The following is a 13,550-nucleotide window of genomic DNA, read 5'->3' on the forward strand; positions in this document are numbered from 1 at the left end:
ATAAGTAAATAAATTCAAACTGTAACCGCAATTAATCGAAAGTTTTTAAACTAAACTGCATTGAAAACAACGGTTCTCGTCCGATCACTGAAGTTAAACAAGTTGTTGTTCAAAGACATGTTTGTTGTTGTATGTTGCTGCTGTGGTGACGGTACAAACGTCACTGTACTATGCGGGCGTCCACTTGTGTGCGCATTTGATTCTTAGCAACAAAGCGGCCTGAATCTTTTGTACATGCCGCTATTGTGTTATGCTTCTTTGTACAGTGTTATTGTTTCCTTTATATTATCTTTTTAAGAACCTCAGTATAACTTTTTAAATTATACTAAACAAAGTTGAATTTACCTTTCAAGTATGTGTTTCTTCAACAGAAGTGGGTGTAAATACCAACGTCATGGTTTCAGCAGCTGCTAATTTCAATCCTAGAAAATGTTCTATAATAAATGAACAAAACTATTAGGTTATAGGATATATATGTTTATAGAGATTTTGACAGTGAATATAAGATTTATATATACTTGAACCGCAAGTAACCGAACGTCTACAACCATACCACGTTGAGAACACCGGTTCTCGTCCGAACACCGGTTCTCGTCCGAACACCGCAGTTAAACAACGTCGGGCCTGGTTAGTACTTGGATGAGAGACCGCCTGGGAATACCTGGTGTCGTAGACCTATGTTGAACTTTTTTAAATTATACTAAACAAAGTTTATTTTACCTTTCAATTATATTTTTATGACAGTAACTATAAGATCTTTCTCAGTTATAATCTTGAACCGCAAGTAACCGAACGTCTACAACCATACCACGTTGAAAACACCGGTTCTCCTCCGAACACCGCAGTTAAACAACGTCGGGCCTGGTTAGTACTTGGATGGGAGACCGCCTGGGAATACCTGGTGTCGTAGACCTATGTTTAACTTTTTTAAATTATACTAAACAATGTTTATTTTACCTTTCAATTATGTTTTTTTACAGTACCTATAAGATCTTTCTAAGTTATAATCTTGAACCGCAAGTAACCGAATGTCTACAATCGTACCAGGTTGCCTAGCCTGTGAATATCTGTTTAACTTTTTTAAATTATACTAAACAATGTTTATTTTACCTTTCAATTATGTTTTTATGACAGTAACTATAAGATCTTTCTAAGTTATAATCTTGAACCGCAAGTAACCGAACGTCTACAACCATACCACGTTGAAAACACCGGTTCTCGTCCGAACACCGCAGTTAAACAACGTCGGGCCTGGTTAGTACTTGGATGGAAGACCGCCTGGGAATACCTGGTGTCGTAGACCTATGTTTAACTTTTTTAAATTATACTAAACAAAGTTTATTTTACCTTTCAATTATGTTTTTATGACAGTAACTATAAGATCTTTCTAAGTTATAATCTTGAACCGCAAGTAACCGAACGTCTACAACCATACCACTTTGAAAACACCGGTTCTCGTCCGAACACCGCAGTTAAACAACGTCGGGCCTGGTTAGTACTTGGATGGGAGACCGCCTGGGAATACCTGGTGTCGTAGACCTATGTTTAACTTTTTTAAATTATACTAAACAATGTTTATTTTACCTTTCAATTATGTTTTTTGACAGTAACTATAAGATCTTTCTCAGTTATAATCTTGAACCACAAGTAACCGAATGTCTACAACCATACCACGTTGAAAACACCGGTTCTCGTCCGAACACCGCAGTTAAACAACGTCGGGCCTGGTTAGTACTTGGATGGGAGACCGCCTGGGAATACCTGGTGTCGTAGAACTATGTTTAACTTTTTTAAATTATACTAAACAATGTTTATTTTACCTTTCAATTATGTTTTTTTACAGTAACTATAAGATCTTCTAAATTATAATCTTGAACCGCAAGTAACCGAATGTCTACAACCGTAACAGGTTGCCTAGCCTGTGAATATCTGTATAACTTTTTTAAATTATACTAAACAATGTTTATTTTACCTTTCAATTATGTTTTTGGACAGTAACTATAAGATCTTTCTCAGTTATAATCTTGAACCGCAAGTAACCGAATGTCTACAACCATACCACGTTGCAAACACCGGTTCTCGTCCGAACACCGCAGTTAAACAACGTCGGGCCTGGTTAGTACTTGGATGGGAGACCGCCTGGGAATACCTGGTGTCGTAGACCTATGTTTAACTTTTTTAAATTATACTAAACAATGTTTATTTTACCTTTCAATTATGTTTTTGGACAGTAACTATAAGATCTTTCTCAGTTATAATCTTGAACCGCAAGTAACCGAATGTCTACAACCATACCACGTTGAAAACACCGGTTCTCGTCCGAACACCGCAGTTAAACAACGTCGGGCCTGGTTAGTACTTGGATGGGAGACCGCCTGGGAATACCTGGTGTCGTAGACCTATGTTTAACTTTTTTAAATTATACTAAACAATGTTTATTTTACCTTTCAATTATGTTTTTATGACAGTAACTATAAGATCTTTCTAAGTTATAATCTTGAACCGCAAGTAACCGAACGTCTACAACCATACCACGTTGAAAACACCGGTTCTCGTCCGAACACCGCAGTTAAACAACGTCGGGCCTGGTGAGTACTTGGATGGAAGACCGCCTGGGAATACCTGGTGTCGTAGACCTATGTTTAACTTTTTTAAATTATACTAAACAAAGTTTATTTTACCTTTCAATTATGTTTTCATGACAGTAACTATAAGATCTTTCTAAGTTATAATCTTGAACCGCAAGTAACCGAACGTCTACAACCATACCACGTTGAAAACACCGGTTCTCGTCCGAACACCGCAGTTAGACAACGTCGGGCCTGGTTAGTACTTGGATGGGAGACCGCCTGGGAATACCTGGTGTCGTAGACCTATGTTTAACTTTTTTAAATTATACTAAACAATGTTTATTTTACCTTTAAATTATGTTTTTTGACAGTAACTATAAGATCTTTCTCAGTTATAATCTTGAACCGCAAGTAACCGAATGTCTACAACCATACCACGTTGAAAACACCGGTTCTCGTTCGAACACCGCAGTTAAACAACGTCGGGCCTGGTTAGTACTTGGATGGGAGACCGCCTGGGAATACCTGGTGTCGTAGACCTATGTTTAACTTTTTTAAATTATACAAAATAAAGTTTATTTTAACTTTCAATTATATTTTTATGACAGTAACTATAAGATCTTTCAAAGTTATAACCTTGAACCGCAAGTAACCGAATGTCTACAACCGTACCAGGTTGCCTAGCCTGTGAATATCTGTTGTCGTACACCTGTTTTTATCTTTTTAATAATCCTAAAATATAGTCTCGTTTAAGTGTTTCTATTTTCCAAAAATGTGTTTATACTGTTGATGATAGTATAAGTAAATAAATTCAAACTGTAACCGCAATTAATCGAAAGTTTTTCAACTAAACTGCATTGAAAACAACGGTTCTCGTCCGATCACTGAAGTTAAACAAGTTGTTGTTCAAAGACATGTTTGTTGTTGTATGTTGCTGCTGTGGTGACGGTACAAACGTCACTGTACTACGCGGGCGTCCACTTGTGTGCGCGTTTGATTCTTAGCAACAAAGCGGCCTGAATCTTTTGTACATGCCGCTATTGTGTTATGCTTCTTTGTACAGTGTTATTGTTTCCTTTATATTATCTTTTTAAGAACCTCAGTATAACTTTTTAAATTATACTAATCAAAGTTGAATTTAACTTTCAAGTACTATTAGGTTATAGGATATATGTGTTTATAGAGATTTTGACAGTGAATATAAGATTTATATATACTTGAACCGCAAGTAACCGAACGTCTACAACCATACCATGTTGAAAACACCGGTTCTCGTCCGAACACCACAGTTAAACAACGTCGGGCCTGGTTAGTACTTGGATGGGAGACCGCCTGGGAATACCTGGTGTCGTAGACCTATGTTTAACTTTTTTAAATTATACTAAACAATGTTTATTTTACCTTTCAATTTTGTTTTTATGACAGTAACTATAAGATCTTTCTAAGTTATAATCTTGAACCGCAAGTAACCGAACGTCTACAACCATACCACGTTGAAAACACCGGTTCTTGTCCGAACACCGCAGTTAAACAACGTCGGGCCTGGTTAGTACTTGGATGGAAGAACGCCTGGGAATACCTGGTGTCGTAGACCTATGTTTAACTTTTTAAAATTATACTAAACAAAGTTTATTTTACCTTTCAATTATGTTTTTATGACAGTAACTATAAGATCTTTCTAAGTTATAATCTTGAACCGCAAGTAACCGAACGTCTACAACCATACCACGTTGAAAACACCGGTTCTCGTCCGAACACCGCAGTTAAACAAGGTCGGGCCTGGTTAGTACTTGGATGGGAGACCGCCTGGGAATACCTGGTGTCGTAGACCTATGTTTAACTTTTTTAAATTATACTAAACAATGTTTATTTTACCTTTCAATTATGTTTTTTGACAGTAACTATAAGATTGCAGGTTGCCTAGTCTGTGAATATCTGTTGTCGTACACCTGTTTTTATCTTTTTAATAATCCTAAAATATAGTCTCGTTTAAGTGTTTCGATTTTCCAAAAATGTGTTTATACTGTTGATGATAGTATAAGTAAATAAATTCAAACTGTAACCGCAATTAATCGAAAGTTTTTAAACTAAACTGCATTGAAAACAACGGTTCTCGTCCGATCACTGAAGTTAAACAAGTTGTTGTTCAAAGACATGTTTGTTGTTGTATGTTGCTGCTGTGGTGACGGTACAAACGTCACTGTACTACGCGGGCGTCCACTTGTGTGCGCATTTGATTCTTAGCAACAAAGCGGCCTGAATCTTTTGTACATGCCACTATTGTGTTATGCTTCTTTGTACAGTGTTATTGTTTCCTTTATATTATCTTTTTAAGAACCTCAGTATAACTTTTTAAATTATACTAAACAAAGTTGAATTTACCTTTCAAGTATGTGTTTCTTCAACAGAAGTGGGTGTAAATACCAACGTCATGGTTTCAGCAGCTGCTAATTTCAATCCTAGAAAATGTTCTATAATAAATGAACAAAACTATTAGGTTATAGGATATATATGTTTATAGAGATTTTGACAGTGAATATAAGATTTATATATACTTAAACCGCAAGTAACCTAACGTCTACAACCATACCACGTTGAAAACACCGGTTCTCGTCCGAACACCGGTTCTCGTCCGAACACCGCAGTTAAACAACGTCGGGCCTGGTTTAGTACTTGGATGGGAGACCGCCTGGGAATACCTGGTGTCGTAGACCTATGTTGAACTTTTTTAAATTATACTAAACAAAGTTTATTTTACCTTTCAATTATGTTTTTTGACAGTAACTATAAGATCTTTCTCAGTTATAATCTTGAACCGCAAGTAACCGAATGTCTACAACCATACCACGTTGCAAACACCGGTTCTCGTCCGAACACCGCAGTTAAACAACGTCGGGCCTGGTTAGTACTTGGATGGGAGACCGCCTGGGAATACCTGGTGTCGTAGACCTATGTTTAACTTTTTTAAATTATACTAAACAATGTTTATTTTACCTTTCAATTATGTTTTTTTACAGTACCTATAAGATTTTTCTAAGTTATAATCTTGAACCGCAAGTAACCGAATGTCTACAACCGTACCAGGTTGCCTAGCCTGTGAATATCTGTTTAACTTTTTTAAATTATACTAAACAATGTTTATTTTACCTTTCAATTATGTTTTTATGACAGTAACTATAAGATCTTTCTAAGTTATAATCTTGAACCGCAAGTAACCGAACGTCTACAACCATACCACGTTGAAAACATCGGTTCTCGTCCGAACACCGCAGTTAAACAACGTCGGGCCTGGTTAGTACTTGGATGGAAGACCGCCTGGGAATACCTGGTGTCGTAGACCTATGTTTAACTTTTTAAAATTATACTAAACAAAGTTTATTTTACCTTTCAATTATGTTTTTATGACAGTAACTATAAGATCTTTCTAAGTTATAATCTTGAACCGCAAGTAACCGAACGTCTACAACCATACCACTTTGAAAACACCGGTTCTCGTCCGAACACCGCAGTTAAACAACGTCGGGCCTGGTTAGTACTTGGATGGGAGACCGCCTGGGAATACCTGGTGTCGTAGACCTATGTTTAACTTTTTTAAATTATACTAAACAATGTTTATTTTACCTTTCAATTATGTTTTTTGACAGTAACTAAAAGATCTTTCTCAGTTATAATCTTGAACCACAAGTAACCGAATGTCTACAACCATACCACGTTGAAAACACCGGTTCTCGTCCGAACACCGCAGTTAAACAACGTCGGGCCTGGTTAGTACTTGGATGGGAGACCGCCTGAGAATACCTGGTGTCGTAGAACTATGTTTAACTTTTTTAAATTATACTAAACAATGTTTATTTTACCTTTCAATTATGTTTTTTTACAGTAACTATAAGATCTTCTAAATTATAATCTTGAACCGCAAGTAACCGAATGTCTACAACCGTAACAGGTTGCCTAGCCTGTGAATATCTGTATAACTTTTTTAAATTATACTAAACAATGTTTATTTTACCTTTCAATTATGTTTTTTGACAGTAACTATAAGATCTTTCTCAGTTATAATCTTGAACCGCAAGTAACCGAATGTCTACAACCATACCACGTTGCAAACACCGGTTCTCGTCCGAACACCGCAGTTAAACAACGTCGGGCCTGGTTAGTACTTGGATGGGAGACCGCCTGGGAATACCTGGTGTCGTAGACCTATGTTTAACTTTTTTAAATTATACTAAACAATGTTTATTTTACCTTTCAATTATGTTTTTTGACAGTAACTATAAGATCTTTCTCAGTTATAATCTTGAACCGCAAGTAACCGAATGTCTACAACCATACCACGTTGAAAACACCGGTTCTCGTCCGAACACCGCAGTTAAACAACGTCGGGCCTGGTTAGTACTTGGATGGGAGACCGCCTGGGAATACCTGGTGTCGTAGACCTATGTTTAACTTTTTTAAATTATACTAAACAAAGTTTATTTTACCTTTCAATTATGTTTTCATGGCAGTAACTATAAGATCTTTCTAAGTTATAATCTTGAACCGCAAGTAACCGAACGTCTACAACCATACCACGTTGAAAACATCGGTTCTCGTCCGAACACCGCAGTTAAACAACGTCGGGCCTGGTTAGTACTTGGATGGAAGACCGCCTGGGAATACCTGGTGTCGTAGACCTATGTTTAACTTTTTAAAATTATACTAAACAAAGTTTATTTTACCTTTCAATTATGTTTTTATGACAGTAACTATAAGATCTTTCTAAGTTATAATCTTGAACCGCAAGTAACCGAACGTCTACAACCATACCACTTTGAAAACACCGGTTCTCGTCCGAACACCGCAGTTAAACAACGTCGGGCCTGGTTAGTACTTGGATGGGAGACCGCCTGGGAATACCTGGTGTCGTAGACCTATGTTTAACTTTTTTAAATTATACTAAACAATGTTTATTTTACCTTTCAATTATGTTTTTTGACAGTAACTAAAAGATCTTTCTCAGTTATAATCTTGAACCACAAGTAACCGAATGTCTACAACCATACCACGTTGAAAACACCGGTTCTCGTCCGAACACCGCAGTTAAACAACGTCGGGCCTGGTTAGTACTTGGATGGGAGACCGCCTGAGAATACCTGGTGTCGTAGAACTATGTTTAACTTTTTTAAATTATACTAAACAATGTTTATTTTACCTTTCAATTATGTTTTTTTACAGTAACTATAAGATCTTCTAAATTATAATCTTGAACCGCAAGTAACCGAATGTCTACAACCGTAACAGGTTGCCTAGCCTGTGAATATCTGTATAACTTTTTTAAATTATACTAAACAATGTTTATTTTACCTTTCAATTATGTTTTTTGACAGTAACTATAAGATCTTTCTCAGTTATAATCTTGAACCGCAAGTAACCGAATGTCTACAACCATACCACGTTGCAAACACCGGTTCTCGTCCGAACACCGCAGTTAAACAACGTCGGGCCTGGTTAGTACTTGGATGGGAGACCGCCTGGGAATACCTGGTGTCGTAGACCTATGTTTAACTTTTTTAAATTATACTAAACAATGTTTATTTTACCTTTCAATTATGTTTTTTGACAGTAACTATAAGATCTTTCTCAGTTATAATCTTGAACCGCAAGTAACCGAATGTCTACAACCATACCACGTTGAAAACACCGGTTCTCGTCCGAACACCGCAGTTAAACAACGTCGGGCCTGGTTAGTACTTGGATGGGAGACCGCCTGGGAATACCTGGTGTCGTAGACCTATGTTTAACTTTTTTAAATTATACTAAACAAAGTTTATTTTACCTTTCAATTATGTTTTCATGGCAGTAACTATAAGATCTTTATAAGTTATAATCTTGAACCGCAAGTAACCGAACGTCTACAACCATACCACGTTGAAAACACCGGTTCTCGTCCGAACACCGCAGTTAGACAACGTCGGGCCTGGTTAGTACTTGGATGGGAGACCGCCTGGGAATACCTGGTGTCGTAGACCTATGTTTAACTTTTTTAAATTATACTAAACAATGTTTATTTTACCTTTCATTTATGTTTTTTGACAGTAACTATAAGATCTTTCTCAGTTATAATCTTGAACCGCAAGTAACCGAATGTCTACAACCATACCACGTTGAAAACACCGGTTCTCGTTCGAACACCGCAGTTAAACAACGTCGGGCCTGGTTAGTACTTGGATGGGAGACCGCCTGGGAATACCTGGTGTCGTAGACCTATGTTTAACTTTTTTAAATTATACAAAATAAAGTTTATTTTAACTTTCAATTATATTTTTATGACAGTAACTATAAGATCTTTCAAAGTTATAACCTTGAACCGCAAGTAACCGAATGTCTACAACCGTACCAGGTTGCCTAGCCTGTGAATATCTGTTGTCGTACACCTGTTTTTATCTTTTTAATAATCCTAAAATATAGTCTCGTTTAAGTGTTTCTATTTTCCAAAAATGTGTTTATACTGTTGATGATAGTATAAGTAAATAAATTCAAACTGTAACCGCAATTAATCGAAAGTTTTTCAACTAAACTGCATTGAAAACAACGGTTCTCGTCCGATCACTGAAGTTAAACAAGTTGTTGTTCAAAGACATGTTTGTTGTTGTATGTTGCTGCTGTGGTGACGGTACAAACGTCACTGTACTACGCGGGCGTCCACTTGTGTGCGCGTTTGATTCTTAGCAACAAAGCGGCCTGAATCTTTTGTACATGCCGCTATTGTGTTATGCTTCTTTGTACAGTGTTATTGTTTCCTTTATATTATCTTTTTAAGAACCTCAGTATAACTTTTTAAATTATACTAATCAAAGTTGAATTTAACTTTCAAGTACTATTAGGTTATAGGATATATGTGTTTATAGAGATTTTGACAGTGAATATAAGATTTATATATACTTGAACCGCAAGTAACCGAACGTCTACAACCATACCATGTTGAAAACACCGGTTCTCGTCCGAACACCACAGTTAAACAACGTCGGGCCTGGTTAGTACTTGGATGGGAGACCGCCTGGGAATACCTGGTGTCGTAGACCTATGTTTAACTTTTTTAAATTATACTAAACAATGTTTATTTTACCTTTCAATTTTGTTTTTATGACAGTAACTATAAGATCTTTCTAAGTTATAATCTTGAACCGCAAGTAATCGAACGTCTACAACCATACCACGTTGAAAACACCGGTTCTTGTCCGAACACCGCAGTTAAACAACGTCGGGCCTGGTTAGTACTTGGATGGAAGAACGCCTGGGAATACCTGGTGTCGTAGACCTATGTTTAACTTTTTAAAATTATACTAAACAAAGTTTATTTTACCTTTCAATTATGTTTTTATGACAGTAACTATAAGATCTTTCTAAGTTATAATCTTGAACCGCAAGTAACCGAACGTCTACAACCATACCACGTTGAAAACACCGGTTCTCGTCCGAACACCGCAGTTAAACAAGGTCGGGCCTGGTTAGTACTTGGATGGGAGACCGCCTGGGAATACCTGGTGTCGTAGACCTATGTTTAACTTTTTTAAATTATACTAAACAATGTTTATTTTACCTTTCAATTATGTTTTTTGACAGTAACTATAAGATTGCAGGTTGCCTAGCCTGTGAATATCTGTTGTCGTACACCTGTTTTTATCTTTTTAATAATCCTAAAATATAGTCTCGTTTAAGTGTTTCGATTTTCCAAAAATGTGTTTATACTGTTGATGATAGTATAAGTAAATAAATTCAAACTGTAACCGCAATTAATCGAAAGTTTTTAAACTAAACTGCATTGAAAACAACGGTTCTCGTCCGATCACTGAAGTTAAACAAGTTGTTGTTCAAAGACATGTTTGTTGTTGTATGTTGCTGCTGTGGTGACGGTACAAACGTCACTGTACTACGCGGGCGTCCACTTGTGTGCGCATTTGATTCTTAGCAACAAAGCGGCCTGAATCTTTTGTACATGCCACTATTGTGTTATGCTTCTTTGTACAGTGTTATTGTTTCCTTTATATTATCTTTTTAAGAACCTCAGTATAACTTTTTAAATTATACTAAACAAAGTTGAATTTACCTTTCAAGTATGTGTTTCTTCAACAGAAGTGGGTGTAAATACCAACGTCATGGTTTCAGCAGCTGCTAATTTCAATCCTAGAAAATGTTCTATAATAAATGAACAAAACTATTAGGTTATAGGATATATATGTTTATAGAGATTTTGACAGTGAATATAAGATTTATATATACTTAAACCGCAAGTAACCTAACGTCTACAACCATACCACGTTGAAAACACCGGTTCTCGTCCGAACACCGGTTCTCGTCCGAACACCGCAGTTAAACAACGTCGGGCCTGGTTTAGTACTTGGATGGGAGACCGCCTGGGAATACCTGGTGTCGTAGACCTATGTTGAACTTTTTTAAATTATACTAAACAAAGTTTATTTTACCTTTCAATTATGTTTTTTGACAGTAACTATAAGATCTTTCTCAGTTATAATCTTGAACCGCAAGTAACCGAATGTCTACAACCATACCACGTTGCAAACACCGGTTCTCGTCCGAACACCGCAGTTAAACAACGTCGGGCCTGGTTAGTACTTGGATGGGAGACCGCCTGGGAATACCTGGTGTCGTAGACCTATGTTTAACTTTTTTAAATTATACTAAACAATGTTTATTTTACCTTTCAATTATGTTTTTTTACAGTACCTATAAGATTTTTCTAAGTTATAATCTTGAACCGCAAGTAACCGAATGTCTACAACCGTACCAGGTTGCCTAGCCTGTGAATATCTGTTTAACTTTTTTAAATTATACTAAACAATGTTTATTTTACCTTTCAATTATGTTTTCATGACAGTAACTATAAGATCTTTCTAAGTTATAATCTTGAACCGCAAGTAACCGAACGTCTACAACCATACCACGTTGAAAACACCGGTTCTCGTCCGAACACCGCAGTTAAACAACGTCGGGCCTGGTTAGTACTTGGATGGAAGACCGCCTGGGAATACCTGGTGTCGTAGACCTATGTTTAACTTTTTTAAATTATACTAAACAAAGTTTATTTTACCTTTCAATTATGTTTTTATGACAGTAACTATAAGATCTTTCTAAGTTATAATCTTGAACCGCAAGTAACCGAACGTCTACAACCATACCACTTTGAAAACACCGGTTCTCGTCCGAACACCGCAGTTAAACAACGTCGGGCCTGGTTAGTACTTGGATGGGAGACCGCCTGGGAATACCTGGTGTCGTAGACCTATGTTTAACTTTTTTAAATTATACTAAACAATGTTTATTTTACCTTTCAATTATGTTTTTTGACAGTAACTATAAGATCTTTCTCAGTTAAAAATCGTCCGAACACCGCAGTTAAACAACGTCGGGCCTGGTTAGTACTTGGATGGGAGACCGCCTGGGAATACCTGGTGTCGTAGACCTATGTTTAACTTTTTTAAATTATACAAAATAAAGTTTATTTTAACTTTCAATTATATTTTTATGACAGTAACTATAAGATCTTTCAAAGTTATAACCTTGAACCGCAAGTAACCGAATGTCTACAACCGTACCAGGTTGCCTAGCCTGTGAATATCTGTTGTCGTACACCTGTTTTTATCTTTTTAATAATCCTAAAATATAGTCTCGTTTAAGTGTTTCTATTTTCCAAAAATGTGTTTATACTGTTGATGATAGTATAAGTAAATAAATTCAAACTGTAACCGCAATTAATCGAAAGTTTTTCAACTAAACTGCATTGAAAACAACGGTTCTCGTCCGATCACTGAAGTTAAACAAGTTGTTGTTCAAAGACATGTTTGTTGTTGTATGTTGCTGCTGTGGTGACGGTACAAACGTCACTGTACTACGCGGGCGTCCACTTGTGTGCGCGTTTGATTCTTAGCAACAAAGCGGCCTGAATCTTTTGTACATGCCGCTATTGTGTTATGCTTCTTTGTACAGTGTTATTGTTTCCTTTATATTATCTTTTTAAGAACCTCAGTATAACTTTTTAAATTATACTAATCAAAGTTGAATTTAACTTTCAAGTACTATTAGGTTATAGGATATATGTGTTTATAGAGATTTTGACAGTGAATATAAGATTTATATATACTTGAACCGCAAGTAACCGAACGTCTACAACCATACCATGTTGAAAACACCGGTTCTCGTCCGAACACCACAGTTAAACAACGTCGGGCCTGGTTAGTACTTGGATGGGAGACCGCCTGGGAATACCTGGTGTCGTAGACCTATGTTTAACTTTTTTAAATTATACTAAACAATGTTTATTTTACCTTTCAATTTTGTTTTTATGACAGTAACTATAAGATCTTTCTAAGTTATAATCTTGAACCGCAAGTAACCGAACGTCTACAACCATACCACGTTGAAAACACCGGTTCTTGTCCGAACACCGCAGTTAAACAACGTCGGGCCTGGTTAGTACTTGGATGGAAGAACGCCTGGGAATACCTGGTGTCGTAGACCTATGTTTAACTTTTTTAAATTATACTAAACAATGTTTATTTTACCTTTCAATTATGTTTTTTGACAGTAACTATAAGATTGCAGGTTGCCTAGCCTGTGAATATCTGTTGTCGTACACCTGTTTTTATCTTTTTAATAATCCTAAAATATAGTCTCGTTTAAGTGTTTCGATTTTCCAAAAATGTGTTTATACTGTTGATGATAGTATAAGTAAATAAATTCAAACTGTAACCGCAATTAATCGAAAGTTTTTAAACTAAACTGCATTGAAAACAACGGTTCTCGTCCGATCACTGAAGTTAAACAAGTTGTTGTTCAAAGACATGTTTGTTGTTGTATGTTGCTGCTGTGGTGACGGTACAAACGTCACTGTACTACGCGGGCGTCCACTTGTGTGCGCATTTGATTCTTAGCAACAAAGCGGCCTGAATCTTTTGTACATGCCACTATTGTGTTATGCTTCTT

General features: G+C 36.5%; 33 non-coding genes and 3 pseudogenes across 33 annotated transcripts; all 36 read left to right on the plus strand.

The window, feature by feature from the left end:
• Positions 1 to 539: 539 nt before the first annotated feature.
• LOC140053064 (5S ribosomal RNA) lies at positions 540 to 676 on the plus strand (annotated as a pseudogene).
• Positions 677 to 794: 118 nt separating this feature from the next.
• LOC140053433 (5S ribosomal RNA) lies at positions 795 to 913 on the plus strand. The gene has a single exon (XR_011846292.1). It is a non-coding gene; the product is annotated as a 5S ribosomal RNA (ribosomal RNA).
• Positions 914 to 1,184: 271 nt separating this feature from the next.
• Positions 1,185 to 1,303, plus strand: LOC140053535 (5S ribosomal RNA). The gene has a single exon (XR_011846393.1). It is a non-coding gene; the product is annotated as a 5S ribosomal RNA (ribosomal RNA).
• A 118-nt stretch (positions 1,304 to 1,421) lies between these two features.
• Positions 1,422 to 1,540, plus strand: LOC140053581 (5S ribosomal RNA). The gene has a single exon (XR_011846436.1). It is a non-coding gene; the product is annotated as a 5S ribosomal RNA (ribosomal RNA).
• Positions 1,541 to 1,657: 117 nt separating this feature from the next.
• LOC140053589 (5S ribosomal RNA) lies at positions 1,658 to 1,776 on the plus strand. The gene has a single exon (XR_011846444.1). It is a non-coding gene; the product is annotated as a 5S ribosomal RNA (ribosomal RNA).
• A 269-nt stretch (positions 1,777 to 2,045) lies between these two features.
• On the plus strand, positions 2,046 to 2,164 carry LOC140053388 (5S ribosomal RNA). Its single transcript, XR_011846249.1, has one exon. It is a non-coding gene; the product is annotated as a 5S ribosomal RNA (ribosomal RNA).
• A 117-nt stretch (positions 2,165 to 2,281) lies between these two features.
• On the plus strand, positions 2,282 to 2,400 carry LOC140053598 (5S ribosomal RNA). Its single transcript, XR_011846452.1, has one exon. It is a non-coding gene; the product is annotated as a 5S ribosomal RNA (ribosomal RNA).
• A 118-nt stretch (positions 2,401 to 2,518) lies between these two features.
• Positions 2,519 to 2,637, plus strand: LOC140052809 (5S ribosomal RNA). The gene has a single exon (XR_011845724.1). It is a non-coding gene; the product is annotated as a 5S ribosomal RNA (ribosomal RNA).
• Positions 2,638 to 2,755: 118 nt separating this feature from the next.
• Positions 2,756 to 2,874, plus strand: LOC140052768 (5S ribosomal RNA). Its single transcript, XR_011845685.1, has one exon. It is a non-coding gene; the product is annotated as a 5S ribosomal RNA (ribosomal RNA).
• A 117-nt stretch (positions 2,875 to 2,991) lies between these two features.
• Positions 2,992 to 3,110, plus strand: LOC140053363 (5S ribosomal RNA). Its single transcript, XR_011846224.1, has one exon. It is a non-coding gene; the product is annotated as a 5S ribosomal RNA (ribosomal RNA).
• A 698-nt stretch (positions 3,111 to 3,808) lies between these two features.
• LOC140052791 (5S ribosomal RNA) lies at positions 3,809 to 3,927 on the plus strand. The gene has a single exon (XR_011845707.1). It is a non-coding gene; the product is annotated as a 5S ribosomal RNA (ribosomal RNA).
• Positions 3,928 to 4,045: 118 nt separating this feature from the next.
• Positions 4,046 to 4,164, plus strand: LOC140053033 (5S ribosomal RNA). The gene has a single exon (XR_011845938.1). It is a non-coding gene; the product is annotated as a 5S ribosomal RNA (ribosomal RNA).
• A 118-nt stretch (positions 4,165 to 4,282) lies between these two features.
• Positions 4,283 to 4,401, plus strand: LOC140053531 (5S ribosomal RNA). Its single transcript, XR_011846389.1, has one exon. It is a non-coding gene; the product is annotated as a 5S ribosomal RNA (ribosomal RNA).
• Positions 4,402 to 5,146: 745 nt separating this feature from the next.
• Positions 5,147 to 5,284, plus strand: LOC140053059 (5S ribosomal RNA; annotated as a pseudogene).
• Positions 5,285 to 5,401: 117 nt separating this feature from the next.
• LOC140053389 (5S ribosomal RNA) lies at positions 5,402 to 5,520 on the plus strand. Its single transcript, XR_011846250.1, has one exon. It is a non-coding gene; the product is annotated as a 5S ribosomal RNA (ribosomal RNA).
• A 271-nt stretch (positions 5,521 to 5,791) lies between these two features.
• Positions 5,792 to 5,910, plus strand: LOC140052826 (5S ribosomal RNA). Its single transcript, XR_011845740.1, has one exon. It is a non-coding gene; the product is annotated as a 5S ribosomal RNA (ribosomal RNA).
• A 118-nt stretch (positions 5,911 to 6,028) lies between these two features.
• Positions 6,029 to 6,147, plus strand: LOC140053582 (5S ribosomal RNA). Its single transcript, XR_011846437.1, has one exon. It is a non-coding gene; the product is annotated as a 5S ribosomal RNA (ribosomal RNA).
• A 117-nt stretch (positions 6,148 to 6,264) lies between these two features.
• Positions 6,265 to 6,383, plus strand: LOC140053603 (5S ribosomal RNA). Its single transcript, XR_011846457.1, has one exon. It is a non-coding gene; the product is annotated as a 5S ribosomal RNA (ribosomal RNA).
• Positions 6,384 to 6,652: 269 nt separating this feature from the next.
• LOC140053390 (5S ribosomal RNA) lies at positions 6,653 to 6,771 on the plus strand. Its single transcript, XR_011846251.1, has one exon. It is a non-coding gene; the product is annotated as a 5S ribosomal RNA (ribosomal RNA).
• Positions 6,772 to 6,888: 117 nt separating this feature from the next.
• LOC140052748 (5S ribosomal RNA) lies at positions 6,889 to 7,007 on the plus strand. Its single transcript, XR_011845665.1, has one exon. It is a non-coding gene; the product is annotated as a 5S ribosomal RNA (ribosomal RNA).
• A 118-nt stretch (positions 7,008 to 7,125) lies between these two features.
• LOC140052827 (5S ribosomal RNA) lies at positions 7,126 to 7,244 on the plus strand. The gene has a single exon (XR_011845741.1). It is a non-coding gene; the product is annotated as a 5S ribosomal RNA (ribosomal RNA).
• A 118-nt stretch (positions 7,245 to 7,362) lies between these two features.
• LOC140053583 (5S ribosomal RNA) lies at positions 7,363 to 7,481 on the plus strand. Its single transcript, XR_011846438.1, has one exon. It is a non-coding gene; the product is annotated as a 5S ribosomal RNA (ribosomal RNA).
• A 117-nt stretch (positions 7,482 to 7,598) lies between these two features.
• On the plus strand, positions 7,599 to 7,717 carry LOC140052742 (5S ribosomal RNA). The gene has a single exon (XR_011845660.1). It is a non-coding gene; the product is annotated as a 5S ribosomal RNA (ribosomal RNA).
• Positions 7,718 to 7,986: 269 nt separating this feature from the next.
• On the plus strand, positions 7,987 to 8,105 carry LOC140053391 (5S ribosomal RNA). Its single transcript, XR_011846252.1, has one exon. It is a non-coding gene; the product is annotated as a 5S ribosomal RNA (ribosomal RNA).
• A 117-nt stretch (positions 8,106 to 8,222) lies between these two features.
• On the plus strand, positions 8,223 to 8,341 carry LOC140052759 (5S ribosomal RNA). The gene has a single exon (XR_011845676.1). It is a non-coding gene; the product is annotated as a 5S ribosomal RNA (ribosomal RNA).
• Positions 8,342 to 8,459: 118 nt separating this feature from the next.
• LOC140052769 (5S ribosomal RNA) lies at positions 8,460 to 8,578 on the plus strand. Its single transcript, XR_011845686.1, has one exon. It is a non-coding gene; the product is annotated as a 5S ribosomal RNA (ribosomal RNA).
• Positions 8,579 to 8,695: 117 nt separating this feature from the next.
• Positions 8,696 to 8,814, plus strand: LOC140053364 (5S ribosomal RNA). Its single transcript, XR_011846225.1, has one exon. It is a non-coding gene; the product is annotated as a 5S ribosomal RNA (ribosomal RNA).
• Positions 8,815 to 9,512: 698 nt separating this feature from the next.
• On the plus strand, positions 9,513 to 9,631 carry LOC140052792 (5S ribosomal RNA). The gene has a single exon (XR_011845708.1). It is a non-coding gene; the product is annotated as a 5S ribosomal RNA (ribosomal RNA).
• A 118-nt stretch (positions 9,632 to 9,749) lies between these two features.
• Positions 9,750 to 9,868, plus strand: LOC140053034 (5S ribosomal RNA). The gene has a single exon (XR_011845939.1). It is a non-coding gene; the product is annotated as a 5S ribosomal RNA (ribosomal RNA).
• A 118-nt stretch (positions 9,869 to 9,986) lies between these two features.
• Positions 9,987 to 10,105, plus strand: LOC140053532 (5S ribosomal RNA). Its single transcript, XR_011846390.1, has one exon. It is a non-coding gene; the product is annotated as a 5S ribosomal RNA (ribosomal RNA).
• A 745-nt stretch (positions 10,106 to 10,850) lies between these two features.
• Positions 10,851 to 10,988, plus strand: LOC140053061 (5S ribosomal RNA; annotated as a pseudogene).
• Positions 10,989 to 11,105: 117 nt separating this feature from the next.
• LOC140053392 (5S ribosomal RNA) lies at positions 11,106 to 11,224 on the plus strand. Its single transcript, XR_011846253.1, has one exon. It is a non-coding gene; the product is annotated as a 5S ribosomal RNA (ribosomal RNA).
• Positions 11,225 to 11,495: 271 nt separating this feature from the next.
• Positions 11,496 to 11,614, plus strand: LOC140053536 (5S ribosomal RNA). The gene has a single exon (XR_011846394.1). It is a non-coding gene; the product is annotated as a 5S ribosomal RNA (ribosomal RNA).
• Positions 11,615 to 11,732: 118 nt separating this feature from the next.
• Positions 11,733 to 11,851, plus strand: LOC140053584 (5S ribosomal RNA). Its single transcript, XR_011846439.1, has one exon. It is a non-coding gene; the product is annotated as a 5S ribosomal RNA (ribosomal RNA).
• Positions 11,852 to 12,729: 878 nt separating this feature from the next.
• LOC140052794 (5S ribosomal RNA) lies at positions 12,730 to 12,848 on the plus strand. The gene has a single exon (XR_011845710.1). It is a non-coding gene; the product is annotated as a 5S ribosomal RNA (ribosomal RNA).
• Positions 12,849 to 12,966: 118 nt separating this feature from the next.
• Positions 12,967 to 13,085, plus strand: LOC140053035 (5S ribosomal RNA). Its single transcript, XR_011845940.1, has one exon. It is a non-coding gene; the product is annotated as a 5S ribosomal RNA (ribosomal RNA).
• Positions 13,086 to 13,550: the final 465 nt, after the last annotated feature.

This window comes from Antedon mediterranea, chromosome 6 (assembly GCF_964355755.1).
Source record: "Antedon mediterranea chromosome 6, ecAntMedi1.1, whole genome shotgun sequence".
In the NCBI taxonomy this organism is placed as follows: domain Eukaryota; kingdom Metazoa; phylum Echinodermata; class Crinoidea; order Comatulida; family Antedonidae; genus Antedon; species Antedon mediterranea.